Source organism: Pongo abelii, chromosome 1 (genome assembly GCF_028885655.2).
Source record: "Pongo abelii isolate AG06213 chromosome 1, NHGRI_mPonAbe1-v2.0_pri, whole genome shotgun sequence".
Classification (NCBI taxonomy): Eukaryota; Metazoa; Chordata; class Mammalia; order Primates; family Hominidae; genus Pongo; species Pongo abelii.
In genome coordinates this window covers 67,145,496-67,171,245 of record NC_071985.2, presented here as the reverse complement: position 1 = coordinate 67,171,245, position 25,750 = coordinate 67,145,496, and the positions used below count along the sequence as shown (strand labels likewise).

General features: G+C 43.9%; 1 protein-coding gene across 12 annotated transcripts in view; it reads right to left on the bottom strand.

Annotated features, from left to right (window-relative positions):
• Window positions 1–24,873, bottom strand: part of RGS8 (regulator of G protein signaling 8) — a 66,777-nt gene extending 41,904 nt beyond the window's left edge. For 6 of the 12 annotated variants that reach the window (XR_008511150.2, XR_008511152.2, XR_008511131.2 and 3 more), the window contains exons 1-3: window positions 23,459–23,612; window positions 20,640–20,847; window positions 76–199 (exon numbers count right to left, since the gene is read on the bottom strand). The gene's annotated coding sequence lies outside the window, so the exon portion shown is untranslated. Of the gene's footprint in view, window positions 1–75; window positions 200–6,782; window positions 7,019–20,639; window positions 20,848–23,458; window positions 23,613–24,407 lie in introns of those variants that run through there. The other 6 variants (XM_054524503.1, XM_054524498.1, XM_054524475.1 and 3 more) reach the window with 5 other exon arrangements.
• Between the last annotated feature and the right edge of the window lie 877 nt (window positions 24,874–25,750).

The following is a 25,750-nucleotide window of genomic DNA, read 5'->3' as shown; positions in this document are numbered from 1 at the left end:
AAAATGTATAAGATAGCACATCTGTAATGATTCTCGAGCTGCTCAGTGGCTGGGGGTTACGTAAGTCTCTGTTACCTTTCTCATTTCCTTTTGTTCCTCTTGAGCATTCATTTCTCTCCTCACCGCTCACTGCAGGGTTTTCCTCTTGCCAGCCTCTTTTCTTTATTCACTATCTTTATACTCCCCCTTCTAAGTGTGTCTAGAAAGAAATTTCAAAGTTAAATTTTGGAGGCTTTGGTGTCTAAGCCTGCAATTCTTCCTTAGGTCTCCTAAAATGAAATGGTATAGCAACAGCAAGGGAAATGAAACAAAATCAGGAGATGTTAGAGGATTACACAGTGCTGCCTCGCAGACAATGGCCATCAGGGTTAAAAATAAAGCTTAAGAAACACCTCAGCCAAATGTAATACATGGACTTTGTGTTGAATCCTGATTCAAATGTAAAATTTTAAAAATAATACAGTGCAATTGAGAAAATCTAAACACTGATTAGATATTTAATAGTATTAAGATATTATTGTTATTTTTTAGTGCAATTTTGATATTGAGGCTTTTTTTAAGAGACCTTATCTTTTAGAAGCATACTCTGAAATATTTATAGTTGAAATGATATGCTATCATGAACGGCTTCAACATCATCTTGGGTGGGAAGCTGGGTGGTAGGTACATAGGGTCTCATTGTTCTGTTCTATTGATTTGTGTATATTTGAAATTGTGCCTACAATGTGTGGCTTCAGTAAAATAAGCCAACAAAGTACAAGAAAACTGAAATACAGAAGGAGGAGACTATTTGAATGGAACTTGATTTTCTGTACATTTTCCATTGTAAGTTTTTCTCCCCTTGAATAAATCCATTTTAAGAAAAGTCTATTATTTTATGCCTAGGGAGCAGGTGCTAAAATTCACAGAGGTTTAGAGTGGGTATAACTCCTAGACATCACCTACAGAAACTAAACTTTGAAGACTTTGTCCAATGTCACATTTCTTAGAGGCATAGCCAGGACTCCAACTCAGAGTTCCTGGGTGGAATCCAGCCACATCCTTTGTTCCCACTGCTGAGCTGCCCATCTATACAGGCAGAATTCAGGGCCATATGTTAACACTGGACAAGGAGACAAATGATGGCCTGTTTGCTCACCTCCGCAGCCCTTCTCTGTTCCTACTATGATCACAGCCTTAAACACTGAACTCAGGTTTTACAAATGACCTTTCCAGTGGCCAACTAGTTTCTGTGAGGGCAGCTGAAGGGCAGGAAGGTAGAGTGGAGAGAGAGAGCTTATGCAACATACACAACTCTTCACACCCTCACAACCTGATCTCCTGTCCCATCAAGATCATCAGGCCTCAGGTGTGAAATACCTGGACCTCTTTTCACTTACTAACAACTCCTACTAATCTATCCATGTTACACACACCCTGACCTCCTTCCGGCTGCTCTCAGATGTGTCTATTTAAGGTGAAATCTTCCTCCTGTGGCCTTCCACCTATTCTTTCCCATGGACCCTCCTTTATGAACTCTATCTTTATTTTCTCTTTCTCACATGTTATTCCGCACTTAACAAAAACAATGTTCATCTCTTTTATTTAAAAAAAAATTCTCCTTGGGAAACACCCTTGGGTGTTTCTCCTTTTATCAGCAAAACTGCTTGAAAGAGTCTCCTCTGCTTCCTCACTTCCTACCCCCTCCTAACCCCTTTGCCATTTGGCTTCCATTCCCACCATTCCCCTGAAACACAGCCTCCACACTGTGAGGTTCAAGTGGAAATGTTCCAGTACTTGTCTTTATGAACCTCTTTGCTGCCCTTGCCATGGTGACCATTCATTTCTTGCATCTCTCTCTTTTGACTTCCCAACGTTACACTCCCCTGGCTGCCCTTCCCCTTGGTCTCCCTTGCTGGCTCCTCCTCCTCTGTCCACCCCATAAACACTGGTATTTTCCTTCCTCTCTAATCTTAGCTTCTTGCCTCTCTCACCTTGCATGCTACTTGGGCGATCTCATCCTTGCCCATAGTCCTAAATACATTGGGTACGTTGACCATTTCTAAATATTTTTCTCCAACTCTAGCCCCTCTCCCAACATGTGGACTCCAATAGCTCCCAATCATGTAGACTCCGATAGTCCTTGGGTTGCTGAACATACCCCTCAGATATCCTACAGGCCCAACAACTGCAAATATATCTAAATAATGGACACATCATACTCCCATCTTTTCTTGGACCATTTTATCTGCCACCCTCACCACGCCCACCTCCCACCCCACCCGCACCCCCTGCACACACATATAAACCTCGGCTTCCTCTGCAATTGCTGAGCTCAGTTTCTGGCACCACCATCTACTGAGTAACTCCAGCCAGAAATAGGAAAGTAATTACAGGCAACTCCCTTTCTCTCATCTCCTGTCGACAACCAATTACCAAATCATACTGATTAAATCTTTCATAGTTTTCAAATCTGTCTCCTCCCCTCCATCCTCGCACCACTGCTCTGGCTCACGTCCTTATGGTCCTGCTTCATGTCCTCACAGTCTCTGGTCTCCATGAGAGAGCCTATTTTCTTAAATTCAGCTCCAATCTGCAGCCGTAATCACCTGGTTAGTCACAAACATGACTGCATTTCCTTCTCCTCAAAACCTTTAAGCCCTCCTACTCTAGGGATAAAGTTCCAGCTTAAGATGGATCCTGATACACAAACTCCCCAAGGTCTGGCTACCTTGAGTCACCTACCACCTCCCTGGCTTGTCCTTCAGGCCCCAATAACCCTACACTTTCCACAATCATGAGCACATATCACAGGGTTCCATGGCTTTGGGCCTCCTTTATTTCATTTCCTCTGCCCAGAATGTCCTTGATCTGAGTGAGTCCTGCTCATCCTTAAGCTGCACTTCAGGACGACTTCTCCAAAAGCCTCACCTGAACACCCAAGTTCAGGAAGTGCCCTCTGTGCTCCTATGGCTTCCAGGCACACTTCTCTATGTCAGCACCTGGCATAGCTAGGTACCTGCAACTCTCTTCTCCTAACCAGACCCTAAGTTCATCAAGGGCAGGGAGCATGGGTTCATTCATTCATTCATTCATTCAGTCACCTGACTAACATTTAAGTGTCTCCTATGTGCCAAGCAAGGTCCCAGGCATGGGTACATTACATTCCCTATGTACATTGCCTAGGTAAAAAATGTATTTTTCATCTCTACACCTCCAAAATGTAGCACAGTCCCCGGCAACAGGAAGAGGCTCAGTTAATGTTTGTTGAGCTGACATGAGCCCCCCAGCAGGCAGGTGAGGAAACTGTGCTTGGTGTAGGATGCTGGCCAACAGAGACAGCGTGGAGTCACAGAGTGGCACAGGCTCCAGGGTCAGCAATAAGGGTTCAAGCTCCAACTCTGCCCCTTTATGGCAGGCTCTCCTTGGCTTAGGACCTTGCCTTCTCATCTCTGAAATCAGAATTACTAATGCAATGCCCACTTCCTGTGTTACTGCAAGAATTCAGTGAAATATATAACTAAACATGGGCTGTAAATCACTTAGGCTTATGAAAACATTAAGTCACAGGGAGAACATCAGAGTCAGAGAAGGCAGAAGCCCCATACCCAGTGGGGAGAGGTGTGAAGGCTGCATGGACGAGACAGGAGGGCCAAAGGTGGGGAAGCAGAGGGATTAGTTTTCAAAGCCAGGGAGCTGAGAGGCAAGCATGAAACCCCGCCACAACTGAAATGTGGCTTTCCCTCCTATCTCTCAGTGCCAGGGTGCTGGTTATCAATCTCTTCCCCTTCTCAGATAGTAACAAAAGCTTTACCATTTACCATCAGAGTCTACAGCTGTGGGCAGAGAGCAGCTTCAGCACTCTCCCCCTCCTCTGAATATAAAATAAGCTCTTTCTAATCCTCCATTTTTAATGACTTCAGGCAATGGCTTTCATGTCCTCCCTCCTAGCTCCATTCTAGCCAGACACCTAGAATCACGCAGCAAGGAGAATCCACAGCCATCAGACCCAGGAGTGGGGTTCAGCCACAGCAACAGCAGCAGGGAATAGTGGAGTGGAGCCTGGGACTCTGGGGACAGTTCTCCCACTGGTGTTTGCTCCGAAATTCACAGAGAACTGGGAACTGAGAGCGCTCAGTGACATGCCTTGCTTGCGGGCATGTGCTGGTGCACGTTAATGTCTGAGCTAGGGGCGGGAGGAGGGACGAGGGCTGTGTGGGTGCACTCTGATGCACAGAGATGCTGAGCAAATTCCCCCTGACACTTTTCCTTGAGAGACAAGGCCCTGGGAGGAATCAACCTTAAGCCACTCAGCTTTTCTGAGACCCTCTTCCTTCTAGAACCTTTTACTGCTGAATTCAAAAGCCTTTGGGAAATTCCATACAGAGAACACTGACAAATTCCATACAAAGAACACTGGCAAAGGTTCTGATGATGATGCAGATATTTCTTGGACAGTGAAAAATACCCCCAGGCACAGAGGGGAAGCAAGGAAGCATTTCTGACATGTCTAGAAATGTAGGTGTTTGGACAAAGAAGAAACCAGAAAGCATAAAACAGAGATCCTGGAATAGAACGGACAGGAAAATTGTTCTAAGCCATAAAGTCATTATATGTAACAAAACTTACATTTGTATAGCGCAGTCACAAGTTGGGCTGTGCTATACAAATGTGAGTTTTGTTACTTATAATCACAAGTCACAAGTTGGAGTTGGGATTGAGAAAGGAAGATGGAGAACAAAAAGGACATTTGAGGCTTAGCACCTGCTAAGTAGGAAGAACAAGCATATTTCTGCACCCTTGCTCCTGGCAAGAGTGGTGGGCTTAAAGGTTCTGAAGAGTCTGTTAGAGAGTAAATGGGGATGATGATACAAGGACAGGTGCTTTCACTTCTCTGGCTGAACTTCATCGAGTTTTTTTACCCCCCTTGAGCCTCAATTTGTTCTAGGAAGTTGGAAGAATTAAACAGCATCATGTGGGGCAAGTATCTGGCAAAGTTGTTCAGCACATCTTGACCACTGGGAGCTATCATTCCTTTCAGCTGATCCTCACAAGCTCCTTTGAAAGTGAGCCAGACACTTGTTATCGCTCGCATTTTACAGATGAAGCTGCTCAGTGGCCCTGAGTGGAAGGCCCAGGGTAATTCAATTAATGGCCCTAGGAATACTTGAACCCAGGACCTCCAGTACTTTTTCCACCCCAACTCTGCCTATTCAGCTCATGCTGCTGCTGACCCATGGCTGAGATCCACACTTGGAGGGGTTTTCTTAACAGAAAGATGAGGGTTTGGCTCAGCTGTCCACCCACACTCTTGCTCTGTCCTCTAAGAGCCCCTAGTTGTAGTGGCATGGCTGTTGTGACTAAGGAACCATGTTCTCCAGGTCAGAGTTCACTGACCCACGGGAGAAAGACCTTCACCTAACTGGCATGTTTCATTCACCTGGACAAGAATAAGAGCAAGTTTTCAGATCCCTTTGTGTGTTACACACTATGTGGAAAAAATTTTTAAACAAAGAAGAAGCTAGAAGGCTGTGATACCCAAGGGAGGCTTACCTTGACCTGGCCATGGTGAGATGTGGGCCACACTACACACTCTACTCCCCACTCACTCATCAACTTTCCAGTCTAACACACACTTCTTTCAGGAAACCTGCTCTAAGAATGGATGGAGAGCAAACAGTTAATAAAGACTAGTTTACTGGAGTGATTGCTCACTGGACTCTCATTCTCAAAATAATAACAGCCATCATCAGCGTAATACCATGTTGCATGTTCAGAGCTTTTAACTTTAACCAAGCACTACTATGATCTCATGAATACAGTTATCTCACTCCCACTTGCCAGCACCTCCTTCATTTTCCAGGAAAACTCTAAAGTTCTTCAAATCTATAGGAACAAACAATCCAGAATTAACCCAGACTTCAGGATGGGGTAAGCTTTCCTTCATCATTTCATTAGACTGTAAGCACCCCAAGGTCAGGACCTACAAACACTTGCAAGCCAGGTTCTCAGTATGTAGTTCAACAATAGGTTGATATTGAGTCACCACTCTATCACAGAAAGAGAAGATCAACCCTCTTCTCAGTGCTAAAAAAAAAAAAAAAGTCACTGACTAGACAGTGCTGAGAAGGACCCATTTAGCTGATGCCACAGACTCTTCAGTCCCTGTAGGAGGCAACTGTGCCCTCGACTCACTGCTTAGAAATTGGTGACCTCCAATTTTAATCTCCCTCCAACTCATTGTGATTGTGAGTTCTTCTGCATCGGAATGTGTCACCAACATTAGTCACCAGCAACACCAAAGACCTGCACATGTACTAGAAACAAAACAGATTCTGTGTGCTGCCAGACTGCTGTGCAAGCAACCCATTTAAAACAACAGCAGAAAAAGACATGAATGAAACTAAAAATAAAGACAGTGTTATCGTCCAGATATCAACTTACAATATTTTCAGAGCCCCCTAAGGGAGCCGAAGGAAGAAACAGGATCACCTTTGAACAGAAAGCAGGTTTTAGGGGACCTGAGGAGTTGGGGTTGAGGAAGGAGGATGGAGAACAAAAAGGACATTTGAGGCTTAGCACCTGCTAACTGGGAAGAACAGGCATATTTCTACACCCTTGCTCCTGGCAGGTGTGGTGGGCTTAATAGCTCTGAGGAGTCAGAGAGTAAATGGGGACAATAACAGGAGACCAGAACCTTTTCTGCCCTGTAGTGTCCTGCACCTCTCAGCAAGACTTATAGCCTGGGCTGACCTGCCCAGGGACCCACTCAGGCCCTGATGGAAGCAGCTGCTCTTTCTTACCTGCCTGGCGGTGGGCAGCGCAGCTGGGAAGGTGTGGCTGGTGCGGGCCCCAGCTGGGCATGGTTCGGTGAGGCCCTGAGTGACAGAGTCAGCCACCTCCTCCTGGCACCTGGGTGAGGGTGGCAGAGGGCAGCCCACTTCACCCAGCGCCCCTAGAATAGCGGCTGCAACATACTGCTCCCGCCGGCTCCGCTCCTCTCCAGGCTCTGCATCTCATGAAAAGGGAAAGAGCGAGTGAGCGGCAGGGGAGGGGGTGGGGAAGCAGAGGGAGGGGAGAGGGGCACTCTGACAGATGATGCGCACTGCCACGCAGAGTCGGGGGAGGACCGCAGGCTCCAGCAGGATGGCACTGCCTGTGTGTCTCTCCCGCTCCCAGCTCGCTCACGGGCAGCTGCCTCCAAGGGGCTGGTGGCTCTCCAGAATTCAGGGAGAGGCAGAGTTCAGAGGGGATGGCAGAGGGGGAGGTGAGGGAGGGAGGAGATCACCTGGGACACAAGGAGGCAAAACGGGGTAACTGGCTTGTGGGAGAAAGGATAACCTGCTTTTGCTCAAAACATTCCAGGGTGAAAGTGGTTGCTTTATGAGAGATGGTGAAGAGGGAAAGATAAAGCCCCATATTCCTGGCCTGGCTTCAAGGTTGTCACTCTCCTTTCATAACCAACAAGGCCACTTTTGCTTAGGATTTCAGCAATGGCTAAGGCAATTTATATCACGCACAGCTCCAACTTTCTCAAAGAGGCAAAAAAAAAATTAGACATGAAGGAGTGTAATGCATGAAATGTTCTGTGTCATTTGTCACCCTCTGCTGCAAACAAGCCTGACTGTCCCCTCGACCACCTGGCCATCCTGTGGCCAGGGGGTGGTGGTGGCAAGAACAGGAGTAAGAGGAAGCATCATGGAGAAATGGGGAGAATGTGATGCTTCTGTCTGTAAAGGTCCATTTGGAGAGTCAGGACAAAACCTCTTGGACAGCTTGGGCCAGAGCCCAGAGCAGCTTTGGAGTGGAGAGGTGACACTTCACATGGATCCCATAGTCTCCTGGACCTGCCATGCACATGAGGCAGGTTGACTGCACAGGCCCGGAGCTTACAGTCACCAGCTCTATTTACAACCACAGCCAGAGAAAGAGGCTGACAGGGAAGTAAATCAACAGACCATGGAAGACAGAGAAGACCAAAGGAAGCTGCAGCTGGAGAACTCTCCACAAACACAGCTAATGATGGGAAGAGCAATCTCAAGCAAGGGCCTTCTCTGGAGGGAGGGATCAGAAGGCAGAGGGAAGGCAGAACAAGACTGCTGCAGGTCTCCATTGAATTGTCCTTCCCTGCTGCACTCTGGGCGTTCTCAGTCAAGCCTGACTCCAGAGGTCCTGACAAGCACTGACCCACGAGATGACCCCTCAGGGGACAGGTCACCATTTCACTGCGGCACCATTTCGACAAAATCAGGCCAATTCAGCAGACAACTCTTGGGAACCTAGTATGTGCTGTGGGGGATGCAGTGACGACTAAGACCTCCTTGTCATGTATTAGGTGACCCAGTGGAGGAGAGAGAGATTTAAATAGCTGACTCCAAGGCATGGAGAAGTGAGTTAAGCACTCACAGAGCTCTGCGGAAATGCTGGGGGAGCACAGAGGAAGAGGGATTAAGTCCAACTGGGAAGTCAGGGAAATCCCCTCAGAGGAGGTGTCCTCTGGACACAACCTGCACCCTGAAAGTTACATGTGGATGTCGACAAGCAGAGTCGACTGGGCTGGAGAACACAAGGCTGAGGAACAGCCTGGGCAACGGCATGGAGTCTAGAGGTACCTGGTATGTTTGGGAAACAGTGAGTGTTCTTTCTAGGGAGGCAGGAGAAAAAAGTAGAGTGTGATAGGATGCCATAGTGGTGAATGTGATGTAAAGGGTCCATTGGGACCACACAGTAAAAACTTTAAACAAAGAAGTGTTGATCAAACTTTTTTTTTTTGTGATCAGATCTGTGTTTTGAGAAGATACTAAGTGGAGAGGGATTGGAGGCAAGTGAAGCCCATCAAAACTTGTTACAAATTCCTAAGTGAGAGAAGATGAGAGCCAAAAAAAGACAATGGGCTTGAGAGGAAAGGACAAAGTACAGAGATTTGGGAAGACTGAATTAGCATGATGAGATCCTCTGTGAATGATAGGGTGAGCTCAGAATGGGAGGCTTGGGGACGGGAAGGAGCTGAGAATGACTCTACAATCCCATTTGAGAACTAGTTTTTAAGGCTAAGGGACCTAGGAGGAAAAGCAGACTTTGACCTGTAAATGAAAACTAATCGTGTATTTGCCTGAGCTCTGTTGATAGGCCAGGGCAGAAGCGGAAGAGGAGATGGAAATACAGCATTGGATCTTAGCAGAGAGGTAAGAGTTGGGAGCTCTCCACCTGAAGAAAAGATATAAGGGGAGTAAATGGAATCACCCAAGGACAGCAAGAGAAGAGGGGCTGAGGGCAGGACTTTGAGAAGTGACTACATTTACAGGAGGAGCAGAGAAAGAGGAGCCAACCAAAGATACTGAGAAAAATCATCTGAGAGAAAGAGAGTAGGAGGACCAGAGGAATGAAGTGTCACAGGAGCCAGGAAAGATGAGCTTTTGAGAAGAGTCAAATACGGCAGAGAAGTTAATGTGGGTGAGAACTGAGAAGAAAATGGCAAAATGAATTTTCGTCATAGGTGACCACCGGGAACGTGGCTTAGTGCAGTGCGTCTCAGACTTTAAGGAGCATGAGAATCCTCTAGAGCACTTATTAAAATACGGATTTCTGTCCCCCACTCCCAGAGTTTCCAATTCAACAGTTCTAGGGTGGGGTCTGGGAATTTGCATTTATTTCTTTTTCTGTTTTTTTCCCCCAAAGATGGGGTCTCACTATGTTTCCCAGGCTGGACTTAAACTCCTGGCCCCTCAAGGGATCCTTGGGCCTCAGCCTCTGCAGAAGGTGGGACTATAGGCCTGAGGGCTCCAGGAATTTGGATTTCTAACAACTTTCCAAAGATGCCAATGTTGCTGGTTTGGGTACTACACTTGACAACTATTGGCTCAGAGTATTGCTTCTCAGATTTTCAAATTATGGCACACACAGAAAATAATTTTTGTATGGAATACCAGAGTAAATGGAACCCAGGGCTCTGCCAGACTGCCCCAGGGCTGAGGGAAGAAATATCTCAGCACACAGCAGTGTACACTAACCAAACAGGTTGGGGAGGTTTGGCTGAGAGGGATAAAAGGGGAAAAAGTCAAATACCAAAATGTGAGTGGATCACTAGGCTGTCAAAGCAACAGAAATGGATTTTGCTTTCAAGAACAGGGACTCTCTTTCATCTTTGTATATCCAGCACCAAGTAAGTATCTAGCATATATAGGGACTCTGTATTTGTTAGAATAAATTAAATTAAGAAGTTTGGCTGAGAAGGAAAAGGGAGAAGTTGTTGTCTGCAGAAAATACAGAACCAACTGAACCAATACAGAAAATACAGAAATAAAGAAGAAAGAAACCCAGGTTTAAGAAGGCAGAAACATTTCTTTACCTATCCCTGACCAAGGAACTCCACCATTTCCTTAGTGAAGAGGGATTGGAAGACATCTCAGATTACATGGAGTTTATGGTGCATTTACGCTGACTTATGATAAACTGCATAGCTTTTAAACTATATATGTCCTATTGTCTGGTAGAGGTAAGACTTTAGAAACCTTCTGCCATTGTGCAAATCTCTTTATTAATTCACTTGCCAGTATTTAGTTAGAGTGTTTATTCTTAGGATAAGAAGATCTGAATATTCAGAGGAAGAGATTAAAGCGATTAAATGTATAAGAAACGTATACCACCTAATACCTTGTCTTGATTTTTATCTTTTATTGAAATGAATTCTCCCAATAAATTGTAAGCTCTCTGAGAGCAGAGGCTATAACTAATTCATCTTTTTTAGCCAGTGCCCTGTGCAGTGCCTGTTACTTAGTAGATAGTACACACACACTTTCTCTCTCTCTCTCTCTCTCTCTCTCTCTCTCTCATCTTCATTTTTAAGAAAGAAGGAAAGAATGAAAGGGAGAAGAAAGATGAGGAGGAAGAAAGAGAGGGAAAAGAAGAAAAAGAGGCACGGTGTTATATGTCATGGCCCCAGAAAATGTCCACGCCCTAATCCTTGGAACATGTGACTATGTTGTCTTACTCGGCAAAGGGACTTTGCAGATATGGTTAAGGTTAAAGACCTTGAGATGAAAATATTATCCTGGGTTATCTAGGCAGACTCAATCAAATCATACGAGTCCTTAAAAGTGGAAGAGGAAGACAGAAGAGCGAGTCAGAGATAAAGCCAAAGAAGGAGAGATTCAAACTATGAGAGGGACTCAAACCATGTTTGCTAGCTTTGAAACGGAGAAAGAAGGCCAGGAGCCCAGGAATACAGTTGCCACTAGAAGCTGGAGACCAACCCAGCTGGAGTTCATCAAGGACACAGGACATCAGTTCTGTAATCACAAGGAATTGAATGCAGCGCAACAACCCAAATGGGCAGGGAAACAAAACCTCCCCTCCAGCCTCTAGAAGGGAATGCAGACCCAGCAACACTGATTTTAGCCCAGTGAGACCCCTGTGGGAATTTCAACCTACAGAGCTGTAAGATAATAAATCTATGCCATTTAAGTCACTGTGTCCGTGGTAATTTATTATGGTAGTAACCAAAAACTAACATAGAGGGGCTGTTCTTGGTTGTAGTAAGGACATGTCTTTGCATTTCAACAGGAGCAAAAAGCAAAAAACAATATAGAGATATAGAAGACTGTTGAAAAACCAAAATCAGAAACTAGATGGCCTTTGCCTTTTAGTGAAATATAAGATCTAAATCTCTCCCTAACAGCATCTCTCTCTCTCTCTCTCTCTCTCTCTCTCTCATGCGCACGCACACACACACACACAGACACACACACACACACACCCCCCCCACAAGTGAATATCTGAGCTCAATCTTAAATAATTTCTTAGGATCCCTTTCCTTCCCTGGCATATCTTACTTCCAGTAAAAATAGCTTTATCTCTTTGATTGATTAGCTACTGTTGAGGAAGTCTTTCTTTGCTCTCCTATACAGTATTATCTGTCACAGGGAACACAACAAATGCCTAAGGTATAGGAGGAGAAAAGTAGAGAGGGGCCATCTCCCCCGGCAAGAGAAGAGAGCCTCTGGTGATGAGAATGCAGAGCCCACTAACAGAAGGAAAGAAAGTAAATAGACAGCAGAAACACAATCAAAATCACCCAGTCCTGGGATAGGAATGAGTCAGAAGATTCCAGGTAGACAGAAAATAGGATGGATGAATGGATGGATATGGATATAGATATAGTTAATGGTCAAAGGAACAAAGAAAGCTGCTGAACTCCACCATAAGGAACAATTTATATAGAGAGCCATGAAAGTTCAACTCTCCCTAGACTTGGGTGCAGATGGGCACAGGCCAGCATGTGAGCATATGCACATACACAATGACACTCATCACTCACAGAGTTTAAATCTTGTGATATCTCAAGGTCACTTCTAGGGACTAGAATTTAAAATATCTGTCTGGAGATCCTGTTCTTGGCCTGATCAACCTGTCTGAATAATCCTTGAACTTTATTCATTTTTCTTATTCCATTTCCATAGGCAGAATGTGGGCTCTAGGGTCAGAGAGGTACTCAGGACAAATCCCAGCTCAGCCACTTACCAGTTCTGTGACCTTGAGCAAGTCACTTAACCTCTCTATGCCACAGGGTCTTTTCCTAGAACAGAGGGATACTCATCATACCTGTCTCATAGGGTTGTAAAGAGAATTAATAAGTTTATGTGTGAAAAGCCAACTAATGGATAGCCCCTCTGCTCCTTCATAATTCATGCCCCCTGATATCTCATAACATCCTGTACTTCTCTGGTACAATAGCACACTACTTTTTAATTACCCATTTTCTTGTCTGTGTCACCTGGCTAGACCATAAGCTCCATGAAGGCAGGGACTGAATCTGTCTTGTTTCACTCTGCTATCCTCACCTTATCCCAAGTATTCAAATATTAGTGACGGAGTTGTACCTCTCACCTAGGTTATTAAATTCTTAGCATATAGGCATGGATGTTTAAAATATTTATCAGTACCTAGCTCTGTCCCTTTGGGCAAGTCATTTAAATTCTTTGGGTCCCCATTTTCTTTTCTGTTAAGTGACAGGGCTAGACTAGGTCATCTGTAAATTTGTTTTCAACTCTGCAGTTCTACAATTCTGTGCTTCATTTATACTTCTGGTCTCATCTGAAATAAATTGTTAAGCAGACATGTGTTTTTTGTACCAAAAAACACCTCGTGATTTGATAAAACCATTACTAGGATATTATCAACAGCTGTGGCAGATTGTTGACGTGATGGCCCTTCATTTGTTCACAGCTCTCTCTATCCATGACCTCTCTATCCATTCCACAGTACTCTCTCCCACCCTGACTCTAGGTTTAGCTACGTAACTTGCTTTGGCCTACAGGACAATAGCAAACAGGATGCAAGTAGACTTGAAAAGCACTTACAAATTGGGGCTTGCTTTCTCTTGCCACTCTTGGAATACTGTAGCTTCCTCATGAGGAACCCTGCACTAACTTGCTTCATGAATGAAAACATTTGATCCAGTCCCCTCTATTGTACCAACCCACAGCCAGTCTGCTGCCAGACATGTGAGTGAGGTCATATTAGATAATCTAGCCACCAGCCAATCCACCAGCTGACTGTTGATATAAGAGTGAGCCCAGCCAAGATTAGCTAAACTAGCTCCAAACTAGAAGAATTGCCCAACTGACTCACAGAATTATGACCTAATAAATGGTTGTTGTTTTAAACCACTAAGTTTTAGGATGTTTTATTACACAGCAAAAGCTCACTGATACCTCATGGAGTAGCCCAAATTTTAGCTCTCTTCCTTGAACACCAACTATTTTTAATTTACCCCTCCCAACTTCATTTCTAGTACCAAAGAGCAAAACTGACAAAGGCAACTAAATGAAATCTGGACTCTATTAGAAAGTTTACTTGTGAGAATCTGAATCCAACAGCATGTCAAAAAAGTTAATCCACCATGATTAAGTAGGCTTTATTCTTGGGATGCAAGTTTGGTGTAACATATGTGAGTCAATAAATATGATCCATCACATAAAGAGGACTAAAAACAAAAACCACATGATCATCTCAATAGATGCAGAAAAGCCTTTCAATAAAATTCAACATCCCTTCATGTTAAAAACAAAAGAAAACAAAACAAAAACCCTCAACAAACCAGGCATCAAAAGTGCATACCTCAAAATAATAAGAGCTATCTATTTCAAACCCATAGCCTACGTCATACTGGATGGGCAAAAGCTGGAAGCTTTCCCCTTGAAAGCTGGAACAAGACAGTGATGCCCACTCTCACCACTCCTATCCAACATAGTACTAGAAGTCCTAGCCAGAGCAATCAGGCAAGAGAAAGAAATAAAAGGCATCCAAATAGAAATAGAGGATATCTCTCTTCACAGACAATATAATACTATACCTAGAAAACTCCAGTCTTTGCCCAAAGGCTCCTAAATCTAATAAACAACTTCAGCAAAGTTTCAGGATACAAAGCCAATGTGTGAAAATTAGTAGTTAGCATTTCTTTCTTTTTTTTTTTTTTTTTGAGACAGAGTCTTGCTCTGTTGCCCAGGCTGGAGTGCAGTAGCACAATCTCAATTCACTGCCACCTCTGCTTCCTGGGTTCAAGCGATTCTCCTGCCTCAGCCTCCTGAGTAGCTGGGATTACAGGCACGTGCCACCATGCCAGCTAATTTTTGTATTTTTAGTAGAGACAGGCTTTCAGCATGTTGGTCAGGCTGGTCTCGAACCCCTGAGCTCGTGATCTGCCCACCTCGGCCTCCCAAAGTGCTGGGATTACAGGCATGAACCATCGGACCCAGCAGTTAGTAGCATTTCTATACACCAATAATGTCCAAGCTGAGAACCAAATCAACAATGCAATCCCATTTACAATAGCCACAAAAAGAATAAAATATCTAGGAATTTAACTAACCAGGGAGGTGAAAGATCTCTACAATAGGAATTACAAAACACTACTGAAAGAAATCATAGATGACACAAACAAATGGAAAAACATTCCATGCTCATGGATAGGAAGAATCAATATTGTTAAAATAACCACACTGATGAAAGCTATTTACAGATTCAGTGCTATACCTATCAAACTACCATTGATATTTTTCACAGAATTAAAAAAAATTTTTAAATTCATTTGGAACCAAAAGAGAGCCAAATAGTCAAAGCAATCCTAAGCGTAAAAAAAAAAAAAAAAAAAGCTGGAGGTATCACACTACCCAACTTCAAACTGTACAAGGCCACAGTACATAAAACAGCATGGTCCTGGTACAAAAATAGACACATAGACCAATAGAACAGGTTAGAGAACCCAGAAATAAAGCTGCACACCCACAACCTTCTGATCTTTGACAAAGCCCACAAAAACAAGCAATGGGGAAAGGATTCCCTATTCAGTAAATGCTGCTGGAATAACTGACTGACCATATACAGAAGATTGAAACCAGACTCCTTTCTTACACCATATACAAAAATCAACCAATGTGGATTAAAGACTTAAATATAAAACCTAAAACTATAAACACCCTTGGAGAAAATCTAGGAAATATCATTCTGGGCATTGGCCAAGGCAAATACTTTATGGGTAAGACTCCAAAAGCAATTACAACAAAAACAAAAATAGACAAGTGAGGCCTAATTAAAGAGCTTCTACACAGCAAAAGCAACTATCAACAGGATAAACAGAAACCTAAAGAATGGGAGAAAATATTTGCAAACTATGCATCCAACAAAGGTTTAATATCTGGAACCTATAAGGAACATAAACGAATTTACAAGAAAAAACAATCCTATTAAAAAATGGGCAAAGGACATGAACAGACACTTTTCAAAAGAAGACATACACGTGGCTGACAAGCATATGAGAAAATGCTCAACATCACTAATCATTAGAGAAATACAAATCAAAACCACAATGAGATACCATCTCACACCAGTCAGAATGGCTATTATTAAGACATCAAAAAAATAATAGATGTTAGCAACATTGTGGAGAAAAGGGAACACTTACACACAATTGGTGGGAGTGTAAATTAGTTCAGCCACTGTGGAAAGCCATCTGGAGATTTCTCAAAGAACTTAAGACAGAATTACCATTTGACCCAGCATTTTCATTGTTTGGTATATACCGAAATGAATATAAATCATTCCACCATAAAGACACATGAACATGTGTGTTCATTGCAGCACTATTCACAATAGCAAAGACATGGAATTAACCTAGACACGCATCAATGGGTGGACTGGATAAAGAAAATGTGGTACATGTACACCATTGAATACTACACAGCTATTAAAAAATGAGATCATGGCCTCTGCAGCAACATGGAAGGTGCTGGAGGTCATTATCGTAAGCAAATTAATGCAGGAACAAAAAAACCAAGTGCCACATGTTCTCAATTATAAGTAGGTGCTAAACATTGAGTACACATGAACATAAAGAGAAGAACAAAGACACAGGGCCGTATTTGAGAGTGGAGGGTGGGAGGAGAGTGAGGATAGTATCCAGTACCCTACTGGGTACTGTGCTTATTACATGGGTGACAAAATTACCTGTACACCAAACCCCCATGACACAGTTTACCTATATAATAAACCTTCGCATGTACCCCTGAACCTAAAATAAAATGTGGAAAGAAAAAAAAAAAGAAAGTTTACTTTATTTGTTTCTTCTGAAATCTTGGTCAACCTTTCTTTACCTCAGGATGGTAAATTTTTTTGAATATGTTTATTAAATTACACCTATCCTGACATCTCCCACTTATCTAATACAGCTTTGCAAGCTAACTCTCTGCCAGCTATTTTGCCCAAATGTCTAATCTTCCCAAAGGAAGTGCTTAGTCTTGGAGAGAAGGAGCCGTCCTTCTTTGTCCTTCACAGTGTCCATTGTGGCCTTTCTTTCTGTGATTTCCAGACTTGTAAAGCTTGGCCTAGTCAACTTTTTAAAAATTCCAATGCAGCATCCACAGGATCATCAATTGTTTATTTTTCCAAGTAAGAACATTAAAAAATGCTTATCTATGGCTGGGCATGGTGGCTCACGCCTGTAATCCCAGCACTTTGGGAGGCCGAGGTGGGAAGATCACTTGAGGTCAGGAGTTTGGGACCAGCCTGGCCAACATGGTGAAACCCTGTCTCTACTAAAAATACAAAAAATTAGCCAGATGTGGTGGCACACACCTGTAATCCCAGCTACTTGGGAGGCCAAGGCATGAGAATCACTTGAACCCAGGAGACAGAGGTTGCAGTGAACTGAGATAGAGCCACTGCACTCCAGCCTGGGTAATAGAGCAAGACTTCTACTCAAAAAAAAAAAAGTTATCTACTATTGCCATCACTTTATAAAATAAAGAAAATTTTAATGTCAGAAAAGTATGAAACACATAATTGCAGAATGAAGGATAAGTCTTCACACAAAAGCACAGCTGGTGAACTTGCACCCACATAGGTACACAGAAATTGATATGAAGAAACATATACACACTACACTGCATTGGGTTGTTGTTTTTTTCTCTCATTTTTCTGTGTTCAGTGATGACTTTTTCTTTGACTGCTACCTATAGATAGACCGTATTTGGGAATCACTGGCCTACATCATTGCATACATGAAACAATAACTGAGAATACCAGAAGACCACAATCAGAAAAGGTATTTGGCAAGAACACCTAAGAAATATCTTAGCATTCATAACTTCTGCTAAAGCAGTGAGTCTTTTTTCATATTGACTCTGGAAACCTACACTGGAAAAGGCTTTGGTCCCTCCTACCGCTGCAGCAGATCCAAGTAAGACAAGTTTTCGGCGCCACAAAAAATGGACATGTAATAAATAGCCACAACTCACATTTTGCAGAACACTTTGAAGAAAAACAAACCTTCCTCCATTTTAGCACACTCAGAGCTATTGGAGCTCAGGAATCCTATTGAAGGGGACTCTGCAGGCCAAATCTAAATTTTGAGCCACTGTAAAACTATTGCAATCACTTAAAAAAAAATTAAGAGATAGGGTCTTGCTATGTTGCCCAGGCTGGATTCGAACCCCTGGGCTCAAGCAAATCTCCCACCTCAGCCTTCTGAGTAGCTGGGACTACAGGCACATGCTGATGCACCTGGCTCTACAATTGCTCTTAGCCATTTAAGAAAGTATTTCCTCTAACCCAGGCTAATACCTGATATGAACAGCAAGGGATACAGAAGTGGTCGACAGACAATGCAGAAGCAAGATAAAACAGAACAGCCATTTCCTAGTGCGTACCAACTGCATCATTTACTCGGTCTTTAGAGAGGAGAGATTGGAGGTCAATACACTACAGCTTAAAGTACATGTGCATATGCTTAAGATAAATATTGGGTTATATACATTCTGTATCTGGTAGATGTGGAATTTCAAAACTTCCACAGAATCGTGCACCTACACCTGCCCATTTACAAGCTTCTGCACCCATATACAGTGCTCAATATAAATTTTGATTAAAGGATGAATGAATCTCTAAACTTTCTGCTGGGGAGAGGATTTATTAATTTAATTAACATATTTATTTTGTACCTTTTATAGGCCTGACATTGTGCTAAGGATATATTTGCTAGGGCTACTCCCACAAAAGAAACAATCTTGGTTTCTTCTCTAGTTCTCGTTCTCCCTACCCTGCCTCTGTCCCTCTGTAAGAACCCATCCAATTTAGGAATTCACCAACTACTCAACTTTTAGACATCCCAAAGCCATTCTCAACAATCGCCCTCCAAGCCTCTCTTTTGTTTCTGAACTGCTATTGCTCCAAACCTAGTCTCTCTCTAGCTTTTTTATTTTTTATTTTATTTTATTTTATTTTATTTTTGAGATAGACTCTGGCTCAATAACTGCTCAGAGACTTATTGTATGTCTGGCTCTGTCACCCAGTCTGGAATGTAGTGTCATGATCTTGGCTCACTGCAACCTCTGCCTCCTGGGTTCAAGTGATTCTCATGCCCCAGCCTCCCGAGTAGCTGGGATTACAGGCACCCACCACTACACCTGGCTAATTTTTGTATTTTTAGTAGAGATGGGATTTCACCATGTTCACCAGGCCGTTCTCAAACTCCTGACCTCAAGTGATCTATCCTGCCCCAGCCTCTCAAAGTGCTGGGATTATAGGCGTGAGCCACCATGCCCAGCCTCTGTTTAACTTTAAACCTTGGATCTGGTGCCCTGATTTCACTCCTGTCTTTGTGCCTTGTAGCTATTGCTGTGTAACCACTCAAAAGCTTTGTGGCCTCAAATAATCATCATTTGTTATTGATCATGAATCTCTGAGTCATTTAGCTGATTTGGCTTATCTGGGGCAGGCTTGGTTGATCTTTGCTGGGCTGGCTTATGAACCTGAAGGGAGTTGGTGGATCAGCCGAGACTGGTTGGTCTAGAATGCTCTCACTCACGTGCCTGACATTTGGCTGTCTGCTGGCTAGGGTGCTAGGGGTGGCTGGGCCACATGTTTCTTATCATCTGTCTGGCTAAGCAAGCTTTTCTATTTTTATGGCAGAAGTAGGAGTCCCAAGAGAAACAGCAGAAGTGCAAAGACAATTTCAAGCCCAGGTTTGGTTCTAATGCAACCTCACTCTGCCACATTTTACTGGCCAACCCAAGCCACAAAGCCAGCCCAGATTCAAGAGGCAGAGAAACTCCACATCTTGATGAGAAAAGTTGCAGTCATGTTATAAAGGCATGGATATGGGGAGAGGTAGAGAATTGGGGCCATTTTAATGCTGAATCTACCACAGTCTTAGTACTTGAATTTATTTCTGGAGTTTGAAACTCTTGACTCTTCCTGTTGATATCAGACCTGGCTCATGTCTCTGACTTTTCCAACCCTGCTACCTCAGGTAAGAATCTCCACTCAATTTTCACCCCTTAAGGGGCACCCTCTGAAGCCAGCCCCTTGCTAACAAGAAGGAAACTCAGACCCCGTCCATGAATCAGTTCCCTTATTCTTAAGTAATCTTTCTCTTGTCTTGAATAAAAGAACCCCTTCAGTTATTGTTAAAAATAGATATCTGAACCAGGCTGAACTCCGGCTGACAACTGTAATCAAAATTCTGATACCCAGAGAGGGCAGACCACATAAGAAGAACCCTTACAAGATGCTACCGTAACAAGGCTGAATCCTTATTGAAAGACAGAAATAAAATAGTGTATTTTCTCAATTCTAAAACACTTTTTTTTTCACATTTTCACATTTCTAAAGCTGAGATGTCTTATAATCAGTGTGTATCTATAATGTGGTAAGGTTGGTGACTATCCCTCACCCCAGCCAATCCTCCTGAAAAAATAAAGCTGAATTAAAAACATAATTCATCTTTCAATTGATAGAATCTTGTAACTGTGGTGGGCCACCACTCTTCGTGGCAAATGCCAGTTGAGTGCTTACTAGAATGATTTAAACTGAAGCAGGAGAAAAGTAAAGCCATGAGAACTGGTAGAGCTTCCAAAATCTTCGGTGTGTTAATGTCTCCAATTCAGGGACTTAGAGAGAATACTAGCAATACCAGGCAGGATGACACCAACAGGCGATTGCTGTCCTCCCTTGACTTTTTCTAGAATGATGATTATTGAAAGGGAACAGATGTGAGTTTCCCCTGTTTCTCCCTTCCCCTGCTATCCTCTGGCACAGTGGCTGCTGGCCACTAGAATGGAGAGAAAGGTAAAATCAAGGAGAAGAAAGAAGCCAAAGCCACAAACCGGTTGGTGGTCTTTCTGTAAGGAGCTGGCATCATCTGGTCATTGCTTGATTTGTTTCATTTGGTTGGTTTCTTTTATTGTGTCCATCATAGTAGTTAAGCAGGCAGGCTCTAGAATCAGACTGCCTTGATTTAAATCCCAGCTCTGCTATTTTAAAGTGCTGTGACTTTAGGCAAGTAATAACCCTGCCGTGCCTCAGTTTCTGCATCTGTAAAACAGGGGTCAAAAATTAGTTGATATTTGTACACTTACAATAATATCTGCCACATAGAAACATGAAATAATTTGTTATTATTGCCTTCTACTTGAAATTCCCTTGGAGAAGAAGAATCTCCTTTCTCTGGAAAGCCAAATATAATTCCTTAAAGTCCTAGAAGCAACCTTAAGTCCCTCCCTGATGCTTATTTTCCCCCTAAGATTAAAGCCACATAGCCCTTTCCCCAAGATGTTTGCTTTTTTGTGGGTGAAAAAAATCAGCAACATTATCGGGATGAGAGTGAATTTGCTATTGAGCATATTCCTTTTTTGGTGTTCAAAACTCCACCAGTCCTAAGAAAAGGGCAGAGTTGCCCCAGCTAGAGTCAGGTGCTTATCATCATTTTGTTTAACCTTGAAATAATTCTTACTTCGTAAGCACAGAATTCACTGCATAAATTAGACCAAGGGGAATTAGAACAATGTGTGTGTAACTGTGTGCACACATGTCTCTGTAATGAATATGGAGTTACATATATTCAGCACGTGTGTGTAAGCGCCCAGAGACTTACTGTATGCCTGAAAAATAGAGCCCAAAGAGGCATAAAGCTATTTATTTGGAAGAAATTAGACTGTTTTATATGATTCTGAAAAGGTTAAGGCAGAAGATAGGTGGCTGCGTAGAGGGAGTTATGACTTGCGCATTTTGATTCATCTTTTCTTATTAAAAGCCGCCTCTCCAGCTGCTGTACTTTCATCACCCTGCATGCCTCCATCCCTGGGCCAGAGGGGTTTCCACATCACCACAGAGGCAGGCCTTCCTTCATTTTATTTATGCCATTTGGGATTAAACATATTGAAAAGGGGCCATGGCTAAATGGGTGTTTCTCGCCTGGCTCGGTACTGAGAAATCAAAGAAGGAGCTTCATGGTGTATGTGGAAGGGGATGGAGTGTAGAGAGGAGGAGGTGGTTTCTGCAGACAGGCAGCTCTTCCCATCTACCCAGGAGCAAAGATTAGTTCCCAGGGACCAGGCCTCAGTGGCAGGGGGCCAAGGAAAGCAGGCCCAAGGCCTTTCCTAACTCTTAGACCCCACGGATTGGCACATGCCACGGGGAAAGTGAAAAACATTTTACAAAACAGGCTAGGCACGTGCCACATGGCTGTGTCCTTAGAAACTTCCACACAGATCCCTGTTGGAGGCTCTTCTCCCTGTGCTGTGGCTCCCCAAAGCCTGCTTCGTTGCTGCAGGGACCTTAAGAATCCGAGGGGATTCACAGAGCCCTAGGGATTGCAACGGGATTACCGGGGAGGGATACAGGCAAAATCCCCTGAGAGGCCTGCAACGTGCTGCAAGCCTGGGGCCTTCCTGGCAGGATGGATATCTCTATTCCTGGAGTCAAAAGTTCTGGGATCTGCAGAAAGGGATCCCTCGGGGACTATAATGAATGCCGTGTTCCAGCAGTGCCAGCTCGGTTCAGCTGCTTGATTAATGACATATGAGAGGGCTCACGGCAAATTTAACAGGAGGGCGCACCCTCACACAGTGCCTGCCCTGGATAAGATCCGGCACTTCACACCCTACAGGAGACTGCAGAGGGGCTCACAGGACTCCTTTCCGAGCTCTGGATCCCGGGCGAAGCCTGTAAAGAGCCAGCCTGGGTCTCAGGTTCTGAGTCTTGAGTGCGTAACAATGCGCCCCAGAGCCTGCCGAGGGGAGGACTAGCTCCATCTGCTCCTTCCCAGTTCTCGGCTCCGGCGAGGGGGAGGGGGATCCCTCGGCGGTTAGGCCGGGTCCTGCACGGTTATTGGCTGACACATTTTCAAAGCTACTCTCAAAGGCTTTTATGAAAATGCTGTTGCCGGGCAGCAGCTGAAGCCATTTGCCCTAGAAAATGGATGGAAGCAGGTGTAACCACTCACCCCAACATGACCCCCAAAACATTCCCCGCGACACACACGCTAGTCTATAGTGTGTAACTTTGTCCCTGTATATTTCAATAAGCGCACCAATCTGACACCTCAGCATTCCTCCCCGAAAACGTAACCATGAGCATTGTTCTTCCTGGTTTCTCTTTCAAGAGAAAGGAGGTGCCAGTCCAGGGTGGTATTCCAAGAGACACCCCAGGTTCAGCCTCGGGCTTCCTCTGGCGGCAGAAGACACAGAGTGCATCTTCCGTCTTCTAATTCCCATAGCTTTCAGGAGATAGCAGAATTGCTGGAAGTCATGAGTGTCTTAGAAAGACTGAATGCTTTTTGTTAGAGTTCTCATTCTACTAAGTACACAAAACCGAACAGCATTTAAAAATTAATGCAATGTCTAATTTTTGTTAACTGATGAAATTTTATATTTCAAAGTGCTTTGAATTTGAAGCTTTGTATTCAAAAGGACTCTCACAATCATCTAATTTGATCATCATGATAGTCCAGTGGACTACTTACATTGGAGGAAATTGAGACACCAGAAAAAAGTAATTATTTAAGGATTCATCATGTGTAACATAGCAGAACTGGCACTCAAGTGCAAGTTTTCCAAATCCCAGTCCAATATTCTAAGCTTCCCCATTGTAATGAATGAGTTACATATATTATGAATCATTGTAACAAATTATCATATAAATTTACCCAACATGTTTGTCATGTTTTCTTGAGAAGGTGTTAAATGTGTCAAATGTGACATTTAAGTCCTCTTCTTCACCTACTTGTAGCTCCGCCCCAAATGAGGCAAATAAGTGAAATTAATGGCATGGGGCGGAATAGCGGGGTTTTGAGTTGGTGGACAATAGGCAACCATTGCATTTCTTTGAGCAGAATTGTGACATCATAAATCAGCATTTTAGGAAAACTCATTGGACAGCAGGCATCAGATGACTTCTGTGACTTCCTAAGTAGATATTACATGTATCCATGACTTCCTAAAGAAATTCAGTTCTTCAATATTGTTATCCAACCCCTAAGTGATAATAACAATGGGAATTTCAGGCCAGGTCAAAGGCACAGGCCACTGAGAGATGACTCCAGAGAAAAGGCAGGGCGGAGTTATCAGCTCCCTTGAGTCATATCCATGTCCAGCTTTCCTTTGAGACAAATGTAACTTTTTATCCCTTAAATGCAACTGTTTGTCCCTTAAGGAGTACCGTAAGGGAGGTTCTTACACCACTTAGATCAGAGGTAGGCACTACTGGGAGAAGTTAAGATTATAGGGTTGGTCTCAAGGTTACTCTTTAAATGCAGTCCTGTATCCAGCAGCCTGGAAAACTGAATGCTATTCAGGAAGCAGGACCACCAGCTAAGTAGGCAGAGGCAAAGGAATCCTTCTTAGTGGCCCAGTCAATCCTTGAGCTGAAATTCTTGAGCTGCCATCTACCCTTGGATCTTCCCTTCTTCACTGCTGGGGTTCTCTACTTTTAAACTATTTGCTTTTTATGAAAAAATGCTCCCCATCACTAATCATCAGAGAAATGTAAATAAAAACCAAATGAAATACCATCTCACACAAGTCAGAACGGCTACTATTAAAAAGTTAAAAAACAACAGATGCTGGTGAGGCTGCAGAGGAAAAAGTAACACTTACATACTATTGGTGAGAATGTAAATTAGTTCAGCCACCATGGAAAACAGTTTGGAGGTTTCTCAAAGAACTTAAAACAGAGGAGCCAAGATGGCCGAATAGGAACAGCTCCGGTCTACAGCTCCCAGTGTGAGCGACGCAAAAGACGGGTGATTTCTGCATTTCCATCTGAGGTACCGGGTTCATCTCACAAGGGAGTGCCAGACAGTGGGCGCAGGTCAGTGGGTGCGCACACCGTGCATGAGCCGAAGAAGGGCGAGGCATTGCCTTACTCGGGAAGCGCAAGGGGTCAGGGAGTGCCCTTTCCTAGTCAAAGAAAGGGGTGACAGACGGCACCTGGAAAATCGGGCCACTCCCACCCTAATACTGCGCTTTTCCGACGGGCTTAAAAAACGGCACACCAGGAGATTATATCCCACACCTGGCTCAGAGGGTCCTACCCCCACGGAGTCTCGCTGATTGCTAGCACAGCAGTCTGAGATCAAACTGCAAGGCAATAGTGAAGCTGGGGGAGGGGCGCCCGCCATTGTCCAGGCTTGCTTAGGTAAACAAAGCAGCCAGGAAGCTCGAACTTGGTGGAGCCCACCACAGCTCAAGGAGGCCTACCTGCCTCTGTAGGCTCCACCTCTGGGGGCAGGGCACAGACAAACAAAAACACAGCAGTAACCTCTGCAGACTTAAATGTCCCTGTCTGACAGCTTTGAAAAGAGCAGTGGTTCTCCCAGCATGCAGCTGGAGATCTGAGAACGGGCAGACTGCCTCCTCAAGTGGGTCCCTGACCCCTGACCCCCGAGCAGCCTAACTGGGAGGCACCCCCCAGCAGGGGCATACTGACACCTCACAAGGCCGGCCGGGTACTCCAACAGACCTTCAGCTGAGGGTCCTGTCTGTTAGAAGGAAAACTAACAAACAGAAAGGACATCCACACCAAAAACCCATCTGTACATCACCATCATCAAAGACCAAAAGTAGATAAAACCACAAAGATGGGGAAAAAACAGAGCAGAAAAACTGGAAACTCTAAAAAGCAGAGCACCTCTCCTCCTCCGAAGGAACGCAGTTCCTCACCAGCAAAGGATCAAAGCTGGACGGAGAATGACTTTGATGAGCTGAGAGAAGAAGGCTTCAGACGATCAAATTACTCCGAGCTACGGGAGGATATTCAAACCAAAGGCAAAGAAGTTGAAAACTTTGAAAAAAAATTTAGAAGAATGTATAACTAGAATAACCAATACAGAGAAGTGCTTAAAGGAGCTGATGGAGCTGAAAACCAAGGCTCGAGAACTACGTGAAGAATGCAGAAGCCTCAGGAGCCGATGCGATCAAATGGAAAAAGGGTATCAGTG